The sequence below is a fragment of the Ambystoma mexicanum genome, chromosome 4p (assembly GCF_040938575.1).
Source record: "Ambystoma mexicanum isolate Mex_15411 chromosome 4p, UKY_AmexF1_1, whole genome shotgun sequence".
NCBI lineage: Eukaryota > Metazoa > Chordata > Amphibia > Caudata > Ambystomatidae > Ambystoma > Ambystoma mexicanum.
The window spans coordinates 291,876,454-291,897,564 of NC_090927.1; positions in this window are offsets into that span (position 1 = coordinate 291,876,454).

Below are 21,111 nucleotides of genomic sequence, written 5' to 3' on the forward strand. Positions count from 1 at the left end.
GATGTTGGATCACAGAGAAGTCCTAGATCTTCAGAGTCAAAAAAGGTGATCAATCCATATCTTTTTCTCACCCCGACTCCATGTGTAGAAGTCCTTCACTTCTTGATCTGCTGATAAGCAGATTTGAAGGTTCCATTCCTCTCAGTAGTTGTTCTACGCCACACCCTAATGTACAGACTGAGTGGGGCGTATTGCGAGCTTGGTCAAACCCCCCTTACAATTTGGTGGTACACAGGCAGAGTTAAAGTGCCCCCCCCCATCACTATAAGCTCTTTGTCTACCCTCCCTGACCTGTTTGTGAGCAAAGTATCTAAGGCCTGCTGGAGGTCTGCCATCTTGATGTTCAAATGATTGAAGTAGAGATTGACAATTAGCAGGTTCGAATTTAAGGTGGGGAGAACTAGGTTCACAGCCATAAGATCCTTCGAGTTCACCTCTAATTTGTAATGTTTGGAGGCATAGTTTAGGTCAATTGCAATTGCCAGGCCTCCAGATGGCCTTCCTTGCTTGTCCTTCATGGCGACTTTGTTGTAAGTGTGAAACCCTTTCTGCTTGAAGGGGTTGGTTGCCATCATCTCTTGTAACAGTATCACTCCTGCCCCTATTACTTCTGAGGCAACCAATCCTTTCAACTTCAAGTAGCCACAGATATTCCATGAGGACAATGTTAAGCACCCTCTTATAAAGACTCAGCTGTTTTGCCTTTCTTTTCTTGAACATTTCCAAATTTGATTCGAGCCACGCCCATTGTTCCAGGTCTGTTTTCCTGTTTATGTTCAGTTCATTACGTATTGCTTGTGCTGCGGCCAATGAAGGCTGCAGGGGAGCTAGAAAGGTCTCAGTTTCTTCCACAGTCTTTAGTTGACCTACTTGGTAACCCAAACGGGTGAGGTGCCCTCGGTTATTCCACACAATCTGCACTATGAGATTAGAAACGTAGTAACAGACTGATTTTTCGGCTCCCTTTTTCGGGAATTCCACACTCAGTATGTCCTCTGATCTGAGGGCCTTTAAATACAGGATTTCTTGGAAGATTTTTAAGATTTGGCTTCTGTTTGGGTGAACCTTCCCAGCAATTGTGGTGTTACTTTCCCAACTAAATATAGTCCCAGCTAAAATATCTGGGTTGATGTTCGGTGGTACGATGACCACCTGTTCATCCGCATGGACCTGAGTGGGCTTGACTGTCAACAACCCATTAATTGGCAAGGGTTCAGGTACCTGTTTGTCTGGAGATACAGAAACGCTAATCGTTTCTTGGGTTTCTTGGACCATGTTCGAAGTGTTGGGAGGTTCCAAGAAGCCAGTAATTTTATGTTGTTTTGTGGTTTTAGCAGACTCCTTTTTTTCCAGTTCCAGCTGAATTTACCTGCTTGGTGGAATCCGACATCTCCTGTGTCAAAGCTTTGATTAACTGTTTGGAGTTGCTTCTTTTGTTTCCATTTTGCACTGGCATGTTTTTGGTCTTTTCTTTCCTTTGTGATTTTCTTTTCCTCCTGTGTCTGCTGGCCCTGAACCAGCCCTCATGATCTGAGTCCTCCTCTGGAGAGTCGTTTATGACCTTTAGAGGGCCGGAGTCGTCTGGAATGTTTTCTTGTTTTAAAAGACACAACTCTACCAGAGTTAAGGGACTGTCTGGTGAGGGTGAAGGGGTTGCTGGCAAGGGTTACCCAGTTTCCATCTCTGGGTCTTTGTAGGGCCATTCTCCTCGGTAGGTGGTGGTGTTGATTCTGCCCCTCATACCCCAGTAAGAAGCTGACCCGTCAAGGCTTTATAGAAGTTCTGATGGTCCCGGGTGTTTGCCAGTTTTCTGGTTATGCCCTGGTCCAAGGAGTCCAGCTTTGTTGCGTTATCTTGGACCAGCTCTTTTACATTGTCATATAGCCTTAACAGTGATTCCAAAACCAAGTGCAGGGTAGATATTGATGCCCAAGGACTCGACTTGCGGCATGATATTTGAGTCTCTCCGTAGTGCTAGATTTTTAGGAGTGTAATATCTTTTATGATTTGATGCAAGATGAGGCTGGCAGTGTTCCCGTAGTTCCTGGTGGTCATTTAAAGAGCTGTTCAATGGGCTGAATGGATAATTGTGAGTACTCCTGGTTCTTTCATATCCTATTTCCCCAGAAAACCCCACCTTTCCCATGGTCCAATGTGGCTGGGCTCTAATTCCTTGCATGTCGTTGCACAGTTTCTCGAATGACAGGACCAACACATATGCCTGGATTTTGGCTTGAGGAGAGTGATGATAGGTGAAGAGTCCATCCCCCTTGACCCTGTCCATGGTGCTTGGACAGGGGGGCTCGTCAATGTGGTAGTTTCTCATCCTAGACGTATTCACTTCCTGTGAGATGTTAAGGGTCTCAAACGTAGCTTGGTTTGCTGTGAGTGGGGGGGGTCTTGTCTGGGCATGCCAGACTTCCCGTGGTTAGGCTTTGAGTATCATCTCTGGGCTCGGGCCCTCCTGCATTAGGAGCCAGAATAGAGTCTAAGGTTGATCTTACTCTATCCGGTGCAACCCCGTCTAGAACGCTCCCTTCGTGTGTTGTCACTGGGATTTCCCTGTTTACCAATGGTGACAGGAAACTGATTCAATAGGCTATCATCGTTCACCTCAGTTGTCGGCTTTTTTGCCAAATCTGCTCCTTTGGTTGACTGCAGTACAGTCGCTGTGATGGCACTGTTCGAACATGGACTCTCTGAGTCACATAGGCGTTTTGGCTCTTGATGGTCTTGTAAGGCAATATGCCCCTTTGCTGTGATTTTTAGTTTTCCATTTCGGAGCTTCGACATGTCAAGTGTCCTGGTGAAGATGAGAGATGAGAGAACTTAGAAGTCAGCAAAGCTTTACCGTCGATGTTACGTTGAGCAAGTTGAGGCCAGATATGGGATTTGCAGGGTTCAAAGGGTTCAGAGGGTAAGGTAGTAGGTGCCCAGCAATCACCCAACAGTCACCCTGTGGTCAAACCTACAATCAAAGTGGTGCCTCGTCTATTCACTCACTGGATACTCAAGCCTCCTCTACCAGAGTGGTGAGTAGGTAGATTCTCGTGAGGTCGTGAAAGCACTGTGCCTGAAGGTCCTGGGCACCCGCCTCCCTCTCCCGCTATCTCAACTGAGATTCAGGAGGTCCGTGAGTCCGGGAGGAGGAAGAAGCAAATGGATGGTAAATGGATGGTGAACAGACCCAGCAGTTAGTAGATTTTAACAATTAATAGAAAGTGTAAGAGAATAAGTTGTAATTGTGTGAATGTAAGCTGGGTAGGTGTTCTTGTGTGCTCTTGTGTGCTTGGGCATAAACTAGTATTCTTAGGATCCCAAGTCCTAGTGTCCATGAATACTCATGGAGTCGTGTGCTCATGTATTCGTATGATCATATATTCTTATTTTGCCCCCAGCATGTGTCCAAGCCTCTTAAGCCTCCAGCTGCCTCCTACTACTGTCACTGCTATCAAATGTCTATCCAATGGGGTCAAGCATGTGATAGCCAGGCAAACGGAGCAAACAGATTGGGATGTAGGCAGAACAGTGTGGGACAATGCAATGCAGTAAAAGCGCTCGTGCTAGCTCGGGCAGAGGGAGTAGGCTCATCAACAGGCTCATGAGTAGGTTGGTCAGTGACCACTCGGTGCTCCAATGCTCCCCCCCCCAGCAGCAATGCTGTGGCCCCAATCTGCTAAGCTCTCCGCAGGTCCAAGGCGCCTAGCAGACGCCCTCTTCCATGAAAAAAATGCCTGCTACTGCCAGTCACACCAGAGCAGAGCCTGCCTGCTGTAGAGGAAAGGACCCTAAAGCCAGAGCCAGAGAAAAGGTAGCTCGTACGTGTCAAGCCACGTTGTTCTTGCTAGTGCTCAGATCAGCTGCTTCCGACACTGTCAATTTTTCAACACATACACTTCTGAAATATGTTCAGGATGTTCTGTCAATGTCTATGCACCCATTTCTCAGTATTTACAAATGACAGGGGCCAGGGTTTAATCTATTACTCTTTAGAGTATATTTATCCTCAGAATTATATTGCCCTTTGAGATTATACTTACATGGAACTTTCTTTTTGGCTGTCTCCTAAACAGATGGGCACCCTCTTAAGAACTGATTCAATTCTCTCCCTCAGGAGTGGGTGGAAATCAGTCAACAATATGGAGTCAGCTTCCCTCCATAATCTAGTTTGGTTCTTTCTGTGTTTGGGCCTGTCTGTTGTCTTTCCAACTGAAGAAGGTCAGTGACTTTCACTCCAGGTATAGCTCTCTTGCATTGTGCTGCTTATAATCCAAAAATGAATCCACAAGGAAATCAATCTAATTTCTGTTGTCAATTATCCTTTATCTCCTTCTTCCTTCCCCTCCATCAATCTGTCTGTCAGTTAGTGAGCGAGTGAACAAGTGTGTGAGTCCATGGAATCTATGGGTTTGGACTTTTATAAAGCAGAAATGACTACCTTTATTGACATGTATAATTTCTCTGATCTAAATGGTCTCTGTATGAGATCAGAATTCCAAAAGTGACATCATAGTAAACCATCCTCCTTGTGCTCATTGGGCAGATTTTTGAAGGGGGCAGTCTAAGGGGAGTACCATCTACACCCAGGTTCCCTCCAATTTGATGCAGTGTCATCTTCGGTAATTCTTTATTAAACAATTGCTGTTTTCTGGAACAGCATGTTTCTCATATGTGATTATGTCACTAATCAGTTCATCAGATTATTCTCATTTAAATGAATCAAATAGTAACATTTTGATCATGGCGCAACATGTGATGGATGTGTGACAAATTGTAGCTTTTTACACACTGATACTTTTACACAAACATTGGAATACCAGGTCAGAATAATGTGCTCTCCGACATGGGATCTAGGAATTTGAATCACTGGCACGGCTGCATGATCATTTCCACATTCGCCTAATTTAAATAATGAAATAATAGCATACAAAATAGTTTTACATTCACCTGATAGAGCGTTTACCCTGATCATTTTAAAAAACAATCAAGCCTCTAGGACCTTTCATTCAAAAATTACAAGAAGAAATGATTATATGTGTTAAATTTAAAAGAAGGTTTAATTGTTTTTACATATAATGGGATGAATCAAAATCTGATCTGGAATAACATCCCCTGACTAACAACAGATCATTTGGTATCATACAATGTTGGTTCCTTTGCAACTCAGAGCTGGGCATGTATGACTCATGAGAATGCTGGTCATCACGGTGCAATTTCCTTGAAGTTAGGCTGCTGGCAAGGGCTATCTATGACCAAGTCACACACTCTTGAATGATTCCAGCATCTAGCAGCCTCTTGTACCATGCTCTACGTCCCCCAAGGTGGAAAGGCCAGAAAAGTATCAGATTATTGTTTCTGAGTACAAGGCAACAATTTGCATCATTAAATGTATGATCGAGATTCAGAGGAAGTGTTCACACTTTTCTAATGGGGAAGCAAGCCACACCTCCCACTCCAATCGCATTTGACTGTCCAGGCCCAAGTTGCTGTCTTTGTTAACAATGCAGCCTTTAAAGGTTATTTTATTTTCCACGTTGCAATTGTCACCTAAAGCAGAACAACATTATACCTTTGTCTTTGCAAAGTCATGCCCAAGACTTACATTTTTGATATTTCTGCATGTCCCTTTCTACAAAACTGATTTCTGATTTCCACACTTAATACACAATGCAATTCCCAAACACCATTGTTTTACTCTCTCATGAGAGGCTGTGCTTTTCATCTCGAATTGGACAGTTCTCCAATTCACAACAGATTGCTGGATTCTCCCACACAATTAAAAAGATGTCTTTTTGTGCCTGTCTATTACTTTGGACAAATGCTCTTGTTATGGGTGGGCTGCTAACATTGCACATGTCATTGCACGTGTCTTTTTCAAATGCTGTGTGCAGGCTGCAGCTCACGTTTTTGCTTTTAAATTTGGCACTTTTCCCTGCTTCCTTTTCTTCTGGATTTATCTCTTTGCACTCTCTCACGAGCAAGGCCCCCTAACCTTCAGAAACCAGCTACAAACCTAGCTATTAAACTGACACACCCCAAGAGGTGATCCTGTTTAGAACTGCTCGAGCAACAGACACCCCAACCTTTCCCTCCTCTCAAGGATTGTAGACCATGCCAAAAGAAAGGAAGTACTCCCAACAATTATCTGTCTTATGGCTACCCCATTGGGAAAATATACTCCAAAATAAATCCACCAAACCACTAAAAGCACATTGACACAAAATAACTTGGTACTTCCAACCTTCACGTATCAATACAACAGGTTTCACATGTACTTCACATGCACTTCTCCTGCTTCTGTGTTAACAACCAAACACCACAGTTTTCACATGTACTTCACACATGCTTCTCCTGCTTCCGTGTTAACAAACTCCCTCACTTACTTGCAGAGGTATGAATGGCTAAGCCAACAAAATGCTGGGAGGGAGCTATACAAGAGGACTTTGTTATTATTATTATTATTATTATTATTATTATTATTATTACTGTTTGGGAACCTCTGAACATCTCAATAAAATGGCAATAAGGGTGGTTGAAGACAATCCTTTAGAATCTCCTTCAAAGCATAGTAAAGTAGGCTAAAACAATGTTAAAAAAGCTCGGCTGACATGTGTGTTATACAAATGAGGAAATGAGAACGTGTTTGCCGTGTAGGTGCATTTCACAAAGAAGGCATGGGATGGTGAAATGGAAAGAGTCAGCAATGCTTTGTCTATATCAGTTCCATATTTAAAGGACGTACCAATATTATACATTGGAACATGTGGTTTACAGGTGCCATGGGTCAAACTACCACAAAAAATAAGTAATTGCACATTCAGTACTTTCTAGCATATTATACATTTTAACTGAGAACCAGTAACATTGGTTCCAGTTCTATGCCCTTTAAATATTTAAATAAAGAACAAAATAGATAACTTTGTCTTTGTTATAGGGGGATGAGTCCTTAAAACATCAATGCTAATGTGTTTTTGGGAACACAACCTATGAAACGTGAACCACTCCAGGACAAACACATTTGATAGAAGATATTTCACATCTTTTAGAAGAGACAGTGCACCTCTGAGGCAGCCAAGAAAATATGATAATGCATTTTTAAACAGTTAGATATATCACCATGTATAACGAGTATCATTGTCTTAGCTATTATGTATTTACTGCTTGTGCATACCATTAGGAATTTAGAAACCTAATCACAAATGTGATTCATCACATTTTTTCAAGAAATGTTATAAGGATTATAAAGATAAATTATATTGACTCATTGGCAGAACAATGTGTCTACGGAAGAGCAATCGTAGAAAGAAAAATGCGTATATGAAAACGCAGCCTTTTATCATTCATTGCATTGTGTGTCATATTTACTGTAGTATTGCTTCAGGCTTAAAGCCAAGATACCTCATTTGCTTTCTGCTGGGACAGCACTACTCGAGTAATCTTTGCACGAGGCTCTACGAGGACAGAGCGAATCCCACACCATGTAATTAGCCTTATCAATCCGACCTTGACTTCTAACCTCTATAAAGCAACAGAGCAGCGTTACCATTTGCCATTTGGCCTGTGTGTCGCTTTTCATGGTTACTTTCCATTCACGTGAGAAAGGTGTACAGTGGTCTTTCTTTAGACAACCCCTTTTCGCAGCTTAAAGACTCTCTCTCTAATGAGAATTTAACTTTGATTGAAAAGCTAGATTTATTGAGGCCAACCAGGTAGAGAGAAAACAGCTTACCTATGATGATGTTGCCAGTGCCATGGCTTACTTGAGCTTCTTGTTCTGTTTTAGTGTGTTGTATTTGAAGCATTCACCTTACAAACAAATGTAAAAATAGCAATGTGTAAACATCCCAAAATGCAACGTGTCAAAAAGTCAACACTGGAGTCATGAAATACCTGATTTCCCATTTATAGCAGCTTTATTTCGGTAAGACAGTACCATGAAAGCACATACAAAATAAACAGACTAAAATCTTACTGCAATGGACCTAATGCAGATTTCAATACCACACATTTTAAAATACATACAGTACATGAAATACCTTATGTGCGCACTGGTGCAGTGAAATGTTGGGCCCACCTTTTAATCAGGTAATGTGTATGAGGTCCTTGCAGTTTCCAAATAGAGAAACGGCATGCGATTTACCATCATGCAGTTCGAGCCGAGCTAGATTGAGAGTATGCATTAGGTGCAATCAAGTTATAGATTTAAATGAAGAGAGGGACTTCTGTATCCATTCTGGGCATTTTGGCTGGCAGTGCTTTGCATGTCAGGTCACAAGGCTCTCAACATATTGCAGCTCAGGCGTGAGTATATATTGTATTTGTAAAGCGCCTGGAGAAAGCCCATAGGCATGCTAGCGCTGCGACAAGACAAACAGACGGTTCCAAGTCTTTAGCCATCACCCTAAATAACAACATACTGTTAACCTCTTAAGTGCCAGGCTATTATTGAAGTCTATGTAAAAAGGACGAGTATACTCGTCCTTGGCACTTTTTAATGTCACCTGAATAATATTTTTTTTCTTTTTAAATTTGGAGGGGTCCCTCCCAAGCCCCCGTTTCTGCTGCCTTTTTACTCTCCCCCAGCTACCTCACCCGTTTTAATCCCTTACCCCACCCCATAATAGTTTTACTTTAAATTTCGACTTTTTGTCATTATTTAGGTGTCGTTTAAAAAGTGTGTTGTTATTTATTTTTTCGTTATAAACACTGGATACCAAACAGACATAGAGATCTCACAAAAAGAACAAAAAGGGAGCAGAGGTTTCCAGGTATCAAGTCAGTGAAAGAGTGCAGTTTTAAGTTCCGGGTTGAATGTCACAAAACTGAAACGCGCTCTTAAATCTGGTGGCAGGGAGTTCCAACTTCTGGGAGCAGAATGGGGATAGGACCCTTGTCTAACTATAGTTTAGATATAGTGTTTAGCAGTAGAAGAGAGTTATTAGATCGGAGAACTCTCTGATCCGGCAACCAGGAGAGTCTGCTAGCCAGGTAACGGGACTCTTGCCATAAAGGCACTTGTGAGTCATACAAAGCGTCCAAAGGGAGACTCTAATATCAACTGGTAACCAGTGCAGAGCCCTCCTTGCAGATGAGACGTGATTGGATCTATGCAAACCCTCAACAACACGAACAGAATTATTCTGAATCCCCTCCAGGCAGACCATTTCTACTTGCCAATGTCTTCGAATATACTAGCACAGTAGTCCAGACGCGCCCCAATAATCGCCTTGGCGGTGGTGGCACAGTTAGATGTTTTAAGAAAAGTTGAGAGAGGAGGTTCAGGCAATATGCTGAGCTGGAGACAAGGCTGTTGATATGTGACTTCATATTCAGTTCCTGATCTAGTGTGGCAATGTCACAGCCTGCGTTCTTAAACCCCTGGTACCAGGGCTGGACTGGGAACCAAATGTGGCTCTGGACATTTTTTTCAAAGTGGCCCCATATTTTGCCAAAGGAGCGAGCACAGCGCGTGAGCCCAACCCTTCTATGAGGAGATTGCGAGTATCCCCTAAGAAGATGTTGAATAAAATGTGTTAAAATTAATGAATTTAAACCATGTTTAAATCATATATGGATTTAAAAAAAAACATTTTTTATATAAATTCATGATCTCGCAAAGTAGTTCTTCAATGGACTAGAGGGTTGGCATCAGTGGCAGCTGCTATCATAAGGCGGCAGGGCACCGACCCCCAACCAGGACCCCCACCAGTGACTCAGTGTGTTAAACAGATTCAGAAGATGTTGAAGTTCTTCTGAATCTGTACCAGCGCGTGGGCTTTGTGGAGACAACCTTCTATTGTCGCAGCCGGGCCAGCCCATGAGTAGGATTCCTATTCATGGGCCGGCTGCAACAGCGGGGCGCGTCCCGTTTTACATTGCTCTTGCCCATAGTAAAGTGTGTGGAGCTCATAGTTCCACGCACTTTACGTAACGCTTTTAAGTGGGAGGCTGGCGGGGTGCTTGAGGGGTGGCCCCGCCAGCATCACTATGTGCGCAAACAGCGCACCAAAGATCTATAATCTGCAGGGAGGGTGGGATCCTCCCTCCCTCCCTGCATAGATACAGTAATGTCTTGACTATTTGCCAATGGCTGGCAAGCAGCCAATGACATTACTGTATCTGCAGGAGGCAGCCAATCACTTGTGAGTCGGGGTGGGTGATGATGACTCAGGGGTGCATGAACCACCCACGCTTCTCTCTCTCTTCCGTCGTGATTTCAACATGTTGTTGGTGTTTGTGCTGCACTGCCCTGCCCACCAGACAGAAAGAGTAGGCCAAGTTTGCCCTCTGGTTCCGACTCGGTCCGCCGCTGCAGCAGTAAGTAGATCTGTACTGGGCTGGCCATCAGGCCATGACAACTTTTTCTTGTTGCTTGCACTTGGCCTTCTAGTGCGGTGTTCAAGTGAGTCACTGATTCGCTCCATTAGAAGCCACCAACTTCTAATGAAGCAACACACTGGAACACTGCACTAGAAGTTCAAGCCAGTCGGGCAGCTGTGCGTGCACCTCTCTCTCGTCATGCGACTGCGAGACAGGTGGGCCTAACGGCTTCGGCTTCTCAAGGTGTGGAGAGGGGTCTCTGACCCAGCCTGGCCTTGTAGGCCCATCTTCTCATGGCAGGGTCACCCGGGCATGAGAAGACGGATCTACAAGGAACGTTTCTCGAGCCAAAAGGCAAGACACTGAGGTCGCGGGAGGGCTGCTGTGTCTGCTCACCGCTCACCGCTGTCGCATAGAAGCTGCACACCTGGTGGCGACAGGGTCTAGGTTGGAGGACTGTGGGCTGCCGGCGGCTGCGCTAGCATTAAACGAATTAGAGGGCCTGTTGGCTGGGTCAGTAACTCCGAGTTACAAGGCCCTCTACATTTCATTTTTAAATTCACCCTGGTTGTTTTCGTGAGGGGGTGTAGAGTGGCAGTTGAAAGTTTCGTATAGTTATTTTTTTAAAGAAATGTTTTTCTAAAAAAAACTGTTGCCTCACACTGCATACATCTGCCTCCTGTTTCTACTGAAATAGGAACATCATAGTGAACAAGAATGTGAGCTGTTGTTCATCAGCAGCAGGCCAGCACCGCGCACGCACAGGGAGCAGCAGGCCGTGTACTGTACTCTCCAGTACACCTTGGGGCACGCGGGGCAGGCCTGGGTGCTCCGTGGAGCGCATCTGACTTCAGGCCTGTTGACCATGGCTCCGATAATTTAGCCTTGCTTTATGGATGGCTCATGTGTTTAATGTTAGTCCCTGTATTGCATGGGAATGGCAGGGGGCCTGCCGTGGGTGTTTAATTTTAAATGGCTTCTTGTCTGTTCTCCCCAAAAGTATCCAATAGCAATCTTGAATGCTGGTAAAGTTAGCAGTGTCTAGTTCACCACGAGTACGTGGGCCAATCTACATGAATAGTTTGCCCACATTTCAAAGTTCCATTGAGTGCCTCTAGTTGTACACTGTCAAATAAGTGCATCTATTAGTTCAGTGGCAAGAGACCACCCTCAATTGGAACCGTGCCATGTGATATGTGCTTTTAAATGCATTTATTATGGAAGATGTCACTCCTGTGGTCCGGGAACGGAATTTGTGAAAGGTTTGTGTTGTATCCAACACGTTATAGAACTTAATGTTTCATGCAAACTCTATACTTATAAGGAGGACTTTCTAAAATTGCAATTGGGGCTTGGCTTATATGGTGGGCATTGTTGCAAGCTATGCATTGCCATGAATTGTCAGTGTGCGCTGTGTCTTCGGTTGTGAACTTTTTCCTTTGCTTTGGGCGTTTGCATCATTTTGTTACACCGGCACCGGTTCCATATCTTAAACTTTAGTTTCAGCGCATATCTCTTTGGCAGTGATTTTGAATGACTTAACAATGCGAAGGTTTACACTCGTATTGCATCCTGAATTGCCCGTCTGTTGGTGTCTCCGTCGGTCGCCATGTCAAGTCGCCTGCTTTTGTGCGAAAATGCCTTTTGTGTCGTCTGGTGGAACCCACTGCAGCCAGCAGTTGCACCTGATGCCGACTTGGAGGTGCAGCTGCGATGAGTGGGACTTGGTCAAACATTGACAGGCCGATTCATGGAATAATTAGCGCGGCGCAAGTGGGCAAAAACGTGCGAATCGCAGTGGAATAGCGAAAATCGCAGTGAACGTGCGAAAATCGCACGAAAAGCAGCGCACGTCGATTCATGGAAGTCCGTGCGCGAGAAAACCAGCGGATGTGCGATAAAAAGTGCGCGGCGCACGTTAGCGCACAGGCCATCTAACAGCGTGCGCCAGGTCACAGCGAAAATCGCACAGGCCACAGCGAAAATCGCACATAGCGCGGCGCACGCAATAAAAGTAGGCGGAACACGGGCGTAACACTCGGAATGGGGAACAACTTGCCAAAACGTGGGCGTCACGGGGGAAGTACAGGGCACAAGTGCGCGGAACGCCCACACGCTCGCCTACAACACGTATTCATGGAATAGAATAGGGGAAAAAAGCGCACGCTCAAACCAGCGCACAGGCACAAACACGACCGCCACAAGAAAGGAGGCGGTAGCGTCTCTGCGGCTGTAAGAAATGTGCGCCAAAAGGTGCGCCAACAAATAGCACCTATATACTGCCATGATGAATGTCCCATACTGTGGCCCTCCAGGAAAAATGACGTGCAAAGGGGTACCCACAAACACGGACACCCGCTGACAAAAAATACGTGTGCATGTATACCGGGGTGCGCGGGAAGTGTCACACGCGATTTGCAGGGTACGTGCATCACAGGGGTTCGCGTGAAGTTATTCACGCGATCGGGCCTGGGGGAGCGGGCTACGTGTATTACAGGGGTTCGCGTGAAGTTCCACACGCGATCGGGCCTGGGGGAGCGGGCTTCGTGTATTACAGGGGTTCGCGTGAAGTTCCTCACGCGATCGGGCCTGGGGGAGCGGGCTACGTGTATAACAGGGGTTCGCGTGAAGTTCCTCACGCGATCGGGCCTGGGGGAGCGGGCTACGTGTATTACAGGGGTTCGCGTGAAGTTCCTCACGCGATCGGGCCTGGGGGAGCGGGCTTCGTGTATTACAGGGGTTCGCGTGAAGTTCCACACGCGATCGGGCCTGGGGGAGCGTGCTAAGTATATTTCAGGGGTTCGCGTGAAGTTTCACACGCGAATAGCCTGGGCGCGTGAATTTGAGGGGTGCGCGGGAAGTTCCTCACGCGATCGGGCCTGGGGGAGCGGGCTACGTGTATTACAGGGGTTCGCGTGAAGTTCCTCACGCGATCGGGCCTGGGGGAGCGGGCTACGTGTATTACAGGGGTTCGCGTGAAGTTCCTCACGCGATGGGTCCTGGGGGAGCGGGCTTCGTGTATTACAGGGGTTCGCGTGAAGTTCCACACGCGATCGGGCCTGGGGGAGCGTGCTACGTATATCACAGGGGTTCACGTGAAGTTTCACACGCGAATAGCCTGGGCGCGTGAATTTGAGGGGTGCGCGGGAAGTTCCTCACGCGATCGGGCCTGGGGGAGCGGGCTTCGTGTATTACAGGGGTTCGCGTGAAGTTCCACACGCGATCGGGCCTGGGGGAGCGTGCTACGTATATTTCAGGGGTTCGCGTGAAGTTTCACACGCGAATAGCCTGGGCGCGTGAATTTGAGGGGTGCGCGGGAAGTTCCTCACGCGATCGGGCCTGGGGGAGCGGGCTACGTGTATTACAGGGGTTCGCGTAAAGTTCCTCACGCGATCGGGCCTGGGGGAGCGGGCTACGTGTATTACAGGGGTTCGCGTGAAGTTCCTCACGCGATCGGGCCTGGGGGAGCGGGCTTCGTGTATTACAGGGGTTCGCGTGAAGTTCCACACGCGATCGGGCCTGGGGGAGCGTGCTACGTATATTTCAGGGGTTCGCGTGAAGTCTCACACGCGAATAGCCTGGGCGCGTGAATTTGAGGGGTGCGCGGGAAGTTCCTCACGCGATCGGGCCTGGGGGAGCGGGCTACGTGTATTACAGGGGTTCGCGGGAAGTTCCACACGCGAATAGCCTGGGCGCGTGTATTTCAGGGGTGCGCGGGAAGTTCCACACGCGAATAGCCTGGGCGCGTGAATTTGAGGGGTGCGCGGGAAGTTCCACACGCGAATAGCCTGGGCGCGTGTATTTCAGGGGTTCGCGGGAAGTTCCACACGCGAATAGCCTGGGCGCGTGTATTTCAGGGGTTCGCGGGAAGTTCCACACGCGAATAGCCTGGGCGCGTGTATTTCAGGGGTGCGCGGGAAGTTCCACACGCGAATAGCCTGGGCGCGTGAATTTGAGGGGTGCGCGGGAAGTTCCACACGCGAATAGCCTGGGCGCGTGTATTTCAGGGGTTCGCGGGAAGTTCCACACGCGAATATCCTGGGCGCGTGTATTTCAGGGGTTCGCGGGAAGTTCCACACGCGAATAGCCTGGGCGCGTGTATTTCAGGGGTGCGCGGGAAGTTCCACACGCGAATAGCCTGGCCGCGTGTATTACAGGGGTTCGCGTGAAGTTCCTCACGCGATCGGGCCTGGGGGAGCGGGCTTCGTGTATTACAGGGGTTCGCGTGAAGTTCCACACGCGATCGGGCCTGGGGGAGCGTGCTACGTATATTTCAGGGGTTCGCGTGAAGTCTCACACGCGAATAGCCTGGGCGCGTGAATTTGAGGGGTGCGCGGGAAGTTCCTCACGCGATCGGGCCTGGGGGAGCGGGCTACGTGTATTACAGGGGTTCGCGGGAAGTTCCACACGCGAATAGCCTGGGCGCGTGTATTTCAGGGGTGCGCGGGAAGTTCCACACGCGAATAGCCTGGGCGCGTGAATTTGAGGGGTGCGCGGGAAGTTCCACACGCGAATAGCCTGGGCGCGTGTATTTCAGGGGTTCGCGGGAAGTTCCACACGCGAATAGCCTGGGCGCGTGTATTTCAGGGGTTCGCGGGAAGTTCCACACGCGAATAGCCTGGGCGCGTGTATTTCAGGGGTGCGCGGGAAGTTCCACACGCGAATAGCCTGGGCGCGTGAATTTGAGGGGTGCGCGGGAAGTTCCACACGCGAATAGCCTGGGCGCGTGTATTTCAGGGGTTCGCGGGAAGTTCCACACGCGAATATCCTGGGCGCGTGTATTTCAGGGGTTCGCGGGAAGTTCCACACGCGAATAGCCTGGGCGCGTGTATTTCAGGGGTGCGCGGGAAGTTCCACACGCGAATAGCCTGGCCGCGTGTATTTCAGGGGTGCGCGGGAAGTTCCACACGCGAATAGCCTGGGCGCGTGTATTTCAGGGGTGCGCGGGAAGTTCCACACGCGAATAGCCTGGGCGCGTGTATTTCAGGGGTGCGCGGGAAGTTCCACACGCGAATAGCCTGGCCGCGTGTATTTCAGGGGTGCGCGGGAAGTTCCACACGCGAATAGCCTGGCCGCGTGTATTTCAGGGGTGCGCGGGAAGTTCCACACGCGAATAGCCTGGGCGCGTGTATTTCAGGGGTGCGCGGGAAGTTCCACACGCGAATAGCCTGGGCGCGTGTATTTCAGGGGTGCGCGGGAAGTTCCACACGCGAATAGCCTGGCCGCGTGTATTTCAGGGGTGCGCGGGAAGTTCCACACGCGAATAGCCTGGGCGCGTGTATTTCAGGGGTGCGCGGGAAGTTCCACACGCGAATAGCCTGGGCGCGTGTATTTCAGGGGTTCGCAGGAAGTTCCACACGCGAATAGCCTGGGCGCGTGTATTTCAGGGGTGCGCGGGAAGTTCCACACACGAATAGCCTGGCCGCGTGTATTTCAGGGGTGCGCGGGAAGTTCCACACGCGAATAGCCTGGGCGCGTGTATTTCAGGGGTGCGCGGGAAGTTCCACACGCGAATAGCCTGGGCGCGTGTATTTCAGGGGTGCGCGGGAAGTTCCACATGTGATTTGACAGTGTGGCTCCTCCCAGGTGTACCCTGTACACCCTCCACGGCCCCTGCAGGCAGCCCACACCACAGGGGACTACCCTGCATCCCTGGTCATGTCCCGCAGGCAGCCCACCCAACATGGGCATGCCCCCCAGCAAAGGCACATGTCTCCTTGAACTAATGAACACCAACACATGTCCCCTTGCACCCCCACCCCCCAGCACTGTGGGGCACCTGCCAGCAGGCCCCCACCCATGTCCAACTCATGTCTCCCACCACCCCCAAACCCCAGCCACCAGGGTCACCCTCCACCAGGGCCCCACTCATGTCTCCCACCACCCCCACCCCCCAGCACTGTGGGGCACCTGCCAGCAGGCCCCCACCCATGTCCAACTCATGTCTCCCACCACCCCCAAACCCCAGCCACCAGGGTCACCCTCCACCAGGGCCCCACTCATGTCTCCCACCACCCCCACCCCCCAGCACTGTGGGGCACCTGCCAGCAGGCCCCCACCCATGTCCAACTCATGTCTCCCACCACCCCCAAACCCCAGCCACCAGGGTCACCCTCCACCAGGGCCCCACTCATGTCTCCCACCACCCCCACCCCCCAGCACTGTGGGGCACCTGCCAGCAGGCCCCCACCCATGTCCAACTCATGTCTCCCACCACCCCCAAACCCCAGCCACCAGGGTCACCCTCCACCAGGGCCCCACTCATGTCTCCCACCACCCCCACCCCCAGCACTGTGGGGCACCTGCCAGCAGGCCCCCACCCATGTCCAACTCATGTCTCCCACCACCCCCAAACCACAGCCACCAGGGTCACCCTCCACCAGGGCCCCACTCATGTCTCCCACCACCCCCACCCCCCAGCACTGTGGGGCACCTGCCAGCAGGCCCCCACCCATGTCCAACTCATGTCTCCCACCACCCCCAAACCCCAGCCACCAGGGTCACCCTCCACCAGGGCCCCACTCATGTCTCCCACCACCCCCACCCCCCAGCACTGTGGGGCACCTGCCAGCAGGCCCCCACCCATGTCCAACTCATGTCTCCCACCACCCCCAAACCCCAGCCACCAGGGTCACCCTCCACCAGGGCCCCACTCATGTCTCCCACCACCCCCACCCCCAGCACTGTGGGGCACCTGCCAGCAGGCCCCCACCCATGTCCAACTCATGTCTCCCACCACCCCCAAACCCCAGCCACCAGGGTCACCCTCCACCAGGGCCCCACTCATGTCTCCCACCACCCCCACCCCCCAGCACTGTGGGGCACCTGCCAGCAGGCCCCCACCCATGTCCAACTCATGTCTCTCACCACCCCCACCCCCCAGCACTGTGGGGCACCTGCCAGCAGGCCCCCACCCATGTCCAATCCATGCCCCCCTGCACCTGGGTCCCAACATTCCCCAATCATGTCCGTAATGCCCATCCTCCCCTGCCAAAAGGCCCAACCAACTATCACACCCACCCACATATCAAAGGCAATTACATGTTACACCCCCAATGTAAATAATGCAATTTAACACATGTCTGTCACACACAATGGCTGCAAGTGAATGACAAAACACCCAACATGACATGCCTGAAAGCAATGAGATGATACGACACATTGAAGATTAAAAAAAAAATATGTATTGAACAGCAAATAAGAAAAAACACAAAGCAAATCAAACCAAACAAGATGAATGTCCATGAAAAAATTATGAAAAAATAAAATAAGCCAATCAAGAAGATAATCCTGGGTCCATGAGCCCTACCAAATTAAACCTAACTGACTACTAACTAAAAAGGGAACTATATACAAAAAAGTGGTGCATTGTCCAATCGCAACCCAAAAAAAATTCAAAAAAACAAAGGAAACCTAACCCTAACTATACAACTATATACAAAGGCAGCGGGCTATTCGGACGGCTCACTGGTTGTTGTCATGGGCCAGGGCATCCTCGAACTCCTGCTCAATGGCTTGGAGGCGGGCATGTTCCCTGGCCCCGAGGTCCCGCAGGGATAACGCAGTGTCAAGCTCAAACTCCCTGCGAAGACCCTCGAGGCACTCAGCCCGCCTCAGCGCCCTCCGCATGGAGTCCTCCGCCCTGACCATCGTGAGCCGTTCCTCCTCTGCCCGCTGCCGCTCCGCACCTATCCGCTGGCACAACCTCTCCCACACGGAAGCCACTCCCATTCCAGGGTTCTCCTGCCCTCCGGCCGATGCCTGCACCCCTGATGTTGATGGCCCCGAGCCATGATGCCTCCCACGTTGAGCCTGCTGCTGCCTCCGACGCAACTGCCTGTGCCAGCACGACGGCATCCAGGCTGATGGAAACCACCGACGCCGTCGTGCACGTGCCCTGCCCGATGATGCCGTCACATCCTCCATCTGCTGGGGTCCAGTTGCTCTGGTGTCCACCCCTGCTGGATCTCTGACTCCCGACTGTGGCAGGGATGGGATCCCCACCGAGCTGGCTGCATTGGTCGGGGCAGGTCCACAGGGGGCCCTGGTGGCATCTGGGCTGGAAGACAGCAAGGAGAACGACTGGTGGATAGCCTGCACAGAGGAGGAGAGGGCCGCCACATTGGCCAACACATGCAGGAAACCCCCGAACATGGCCGATCCCAATTGGGCCACGTCGGCACGGTGCACTTCGTGATGACGTGCGTGCTCCTCCCGGGAAGCACGCACGGCATCACGAATCGCAGCCGTGCGCAACGCGACCCCAATCAGGACCTTCTCCGCACGGCCAGGGGTTCCCACGTCCGCAGGTGGAGGGGAGTCAGGTGACATGGACATCCCCTCTACCTGCGGACAGGCCTGGGACGGGGCATCCCTGCTGGTGCATGGTGGTGCACTCACAGGGTCAGGGACAGCGACATGCACAGGCCCCTCCACGGTGACCTGTGCTGCCTCCTGCCCCTGGCCCTGGACTGCACCACTTGCACCAGCAGGGATGCCCCCACCAGGCCCCATGTGTGCCCCAGTGGCGGCCTCCTCCTCCTCTGTGCAAACCACCAACCTGGATGGCTCCTCACCGTCTCCCACCGTAGCAGGCCCCTGTGGGGGCTCACCCCCCCCTTCCGCTGCAGCCGTGGGGGCATCCCCGCCGCCTTGCTCCACAGCGCCGTCTCCGCCCTCTTCTTCACTAGCCGCTGCGTAGAGGGAGACAAAGAACACAAGCATCAGGGCACTGTACAATGGTCCCCTAGACAGGAAGCAATAGCAGATGAGCACCACTGTCAAAGTACACTTCCATCATGTCCCTCCACAACACATGGGCCAGTCCAGGCAAAACACACACAGTAACAGGCATGGTGCATGCCATGGACATTTCCATGCATGTCCAATGGACTATTGAAACATTCAATGATATGTAACTCACATGCATCATGGCTCATGCCCATCACATGCACACACATCACCTCAGTCACATCCATCTGGCCCCAAACACACCAAACACAGCGGATACAAGGGTAATTTTGCTGCTTTACTGAATCTCTGCATTGTCACACACATGTGTCATGCATCCATGGCATGCACAAGTCACAGACACGCAGGTCAGGCACACAGACATGGCTACCATATATGTACCTGGCATCAGCACCCATCCCTCACCCCCACCCATGTTCAGGTACAGAGACTGGCATGCTCTCATGTTCATAATCTGATTAGGGCTCCCCATGCGGCATTTCAACACATGCAACAACCATGTGCATCACACATCACTGGTCGCACATGCATTACCATGATGTCCCTGCACACATACATGCATACATGGGCTATAGCACACATACAGGCAAGTATCATAGAACCAGCACACCGCAACATGCCCTGTCTCACACAGTAATGCATGGACACTTACCGCTCAACTCCAGACGGGCCTCCCTCTCAAGGATCTGGGCGTGGAGCGCTGGGCGTACGCGTTCCAGGACCCTCATCTGGATGGTACTCATGCGGCCCCGGCCCCCCTCCACGAGGCGCCGGGCCTTCACAAGGGTCCTGGACCTCAAGTCCTCCCAGCGCTTCTTGATCTTCAGGACGTCGCGGGTTGCCACCCCCTCCGCGTTGATGGCAACCACACAGTCGGCCCAGATCCTCTGCCGTCCTTCCTTGCTGGCGCGGGACGATCCAAAGAGGGCATCATACTGCCCCAGGACATGCTCCACCAGGACACCAACTTCGGTGACAGTGAAGCTGGTGCCCCTCTGCCCCTCTGGCCTGGGGTTGCCACTGGTGCCAGATGTGGAAGTGCCCGACATGGCAACCCCAGAGGCAGGTGTGGGTGGGCAACTGGGTCCTGGGGCTGGGCTGTGGAGCGATGTAATACCAGTCGGGAGTCTTCAGTTCCAGCAGGGGTGGACACAGCAACTGGACCCCTGCAGATGGCTGATGTGCAGGCACCAAATGGCAGGGCACGGTGGCAGCAGGCAGGCAGGCAGGCAGCAGCAGATGGCACATGGGAGGCTGCTCGGGGCACTGGGGGGCAGTAACTCGGCCTTCTGGGCAGGAGCGTGGGCTTCCGTGTGTTTTCGCGTGGCCAGCTTGATACGGAGTGATTTGGCACGTGAAAATCCTGCACGTCAGCGTGAAATCCGAGGAAAGGCCCTTAGCGCGTAAGCGCGTCAGCACGCATACGCGATTCTATTGGACCAGAGTCCCTCAGCGCGTAAGCGCGTCTGTGACGTGACCCGCACGGGTGTTCCCCACTCAGGACGTGATGACGGGGCACACGTGGAGATACTGCACGTCAGAGTGTCATCGCGTGTAATTGGACAAAAGTGCGCGTACACGCGATTGGCCTATGTACGTGTATTTAATGGGTGCGCGGCCACTTACACACGCAAGTACGTCAGCGAACCTGTATCCCGTGGTGCGTGTGAATTTCCACACGCTATTGGACTGGCAACAGGATTCCAGGGCTGCGCGGGTCACACGCTCGCCTAGAACACGCGCTAAGCATAAATTGCGGACTTTAACAATAACAAGCTCAGACGCCAGGATGAACATACCGTTCCTAGCAGCAGTGGCAGTGGGCTACCAAAGGAGGAGGAGGAGGATAGTCAGGGCCAGAATATTCACACCCAGAACCAGCCTTTTCGGGATGCCTGATGACCAGGTGTATGGGAGGTACAGGTTTCCACCACACATCATACTGGACCTGGTGACTGAGTGGGAGGATGACCTCACATCACCCACCCTGTGCTCCCAAGCACTCAGCCCCCTGGAGAAGGTCCTCAATGTACTGCACTT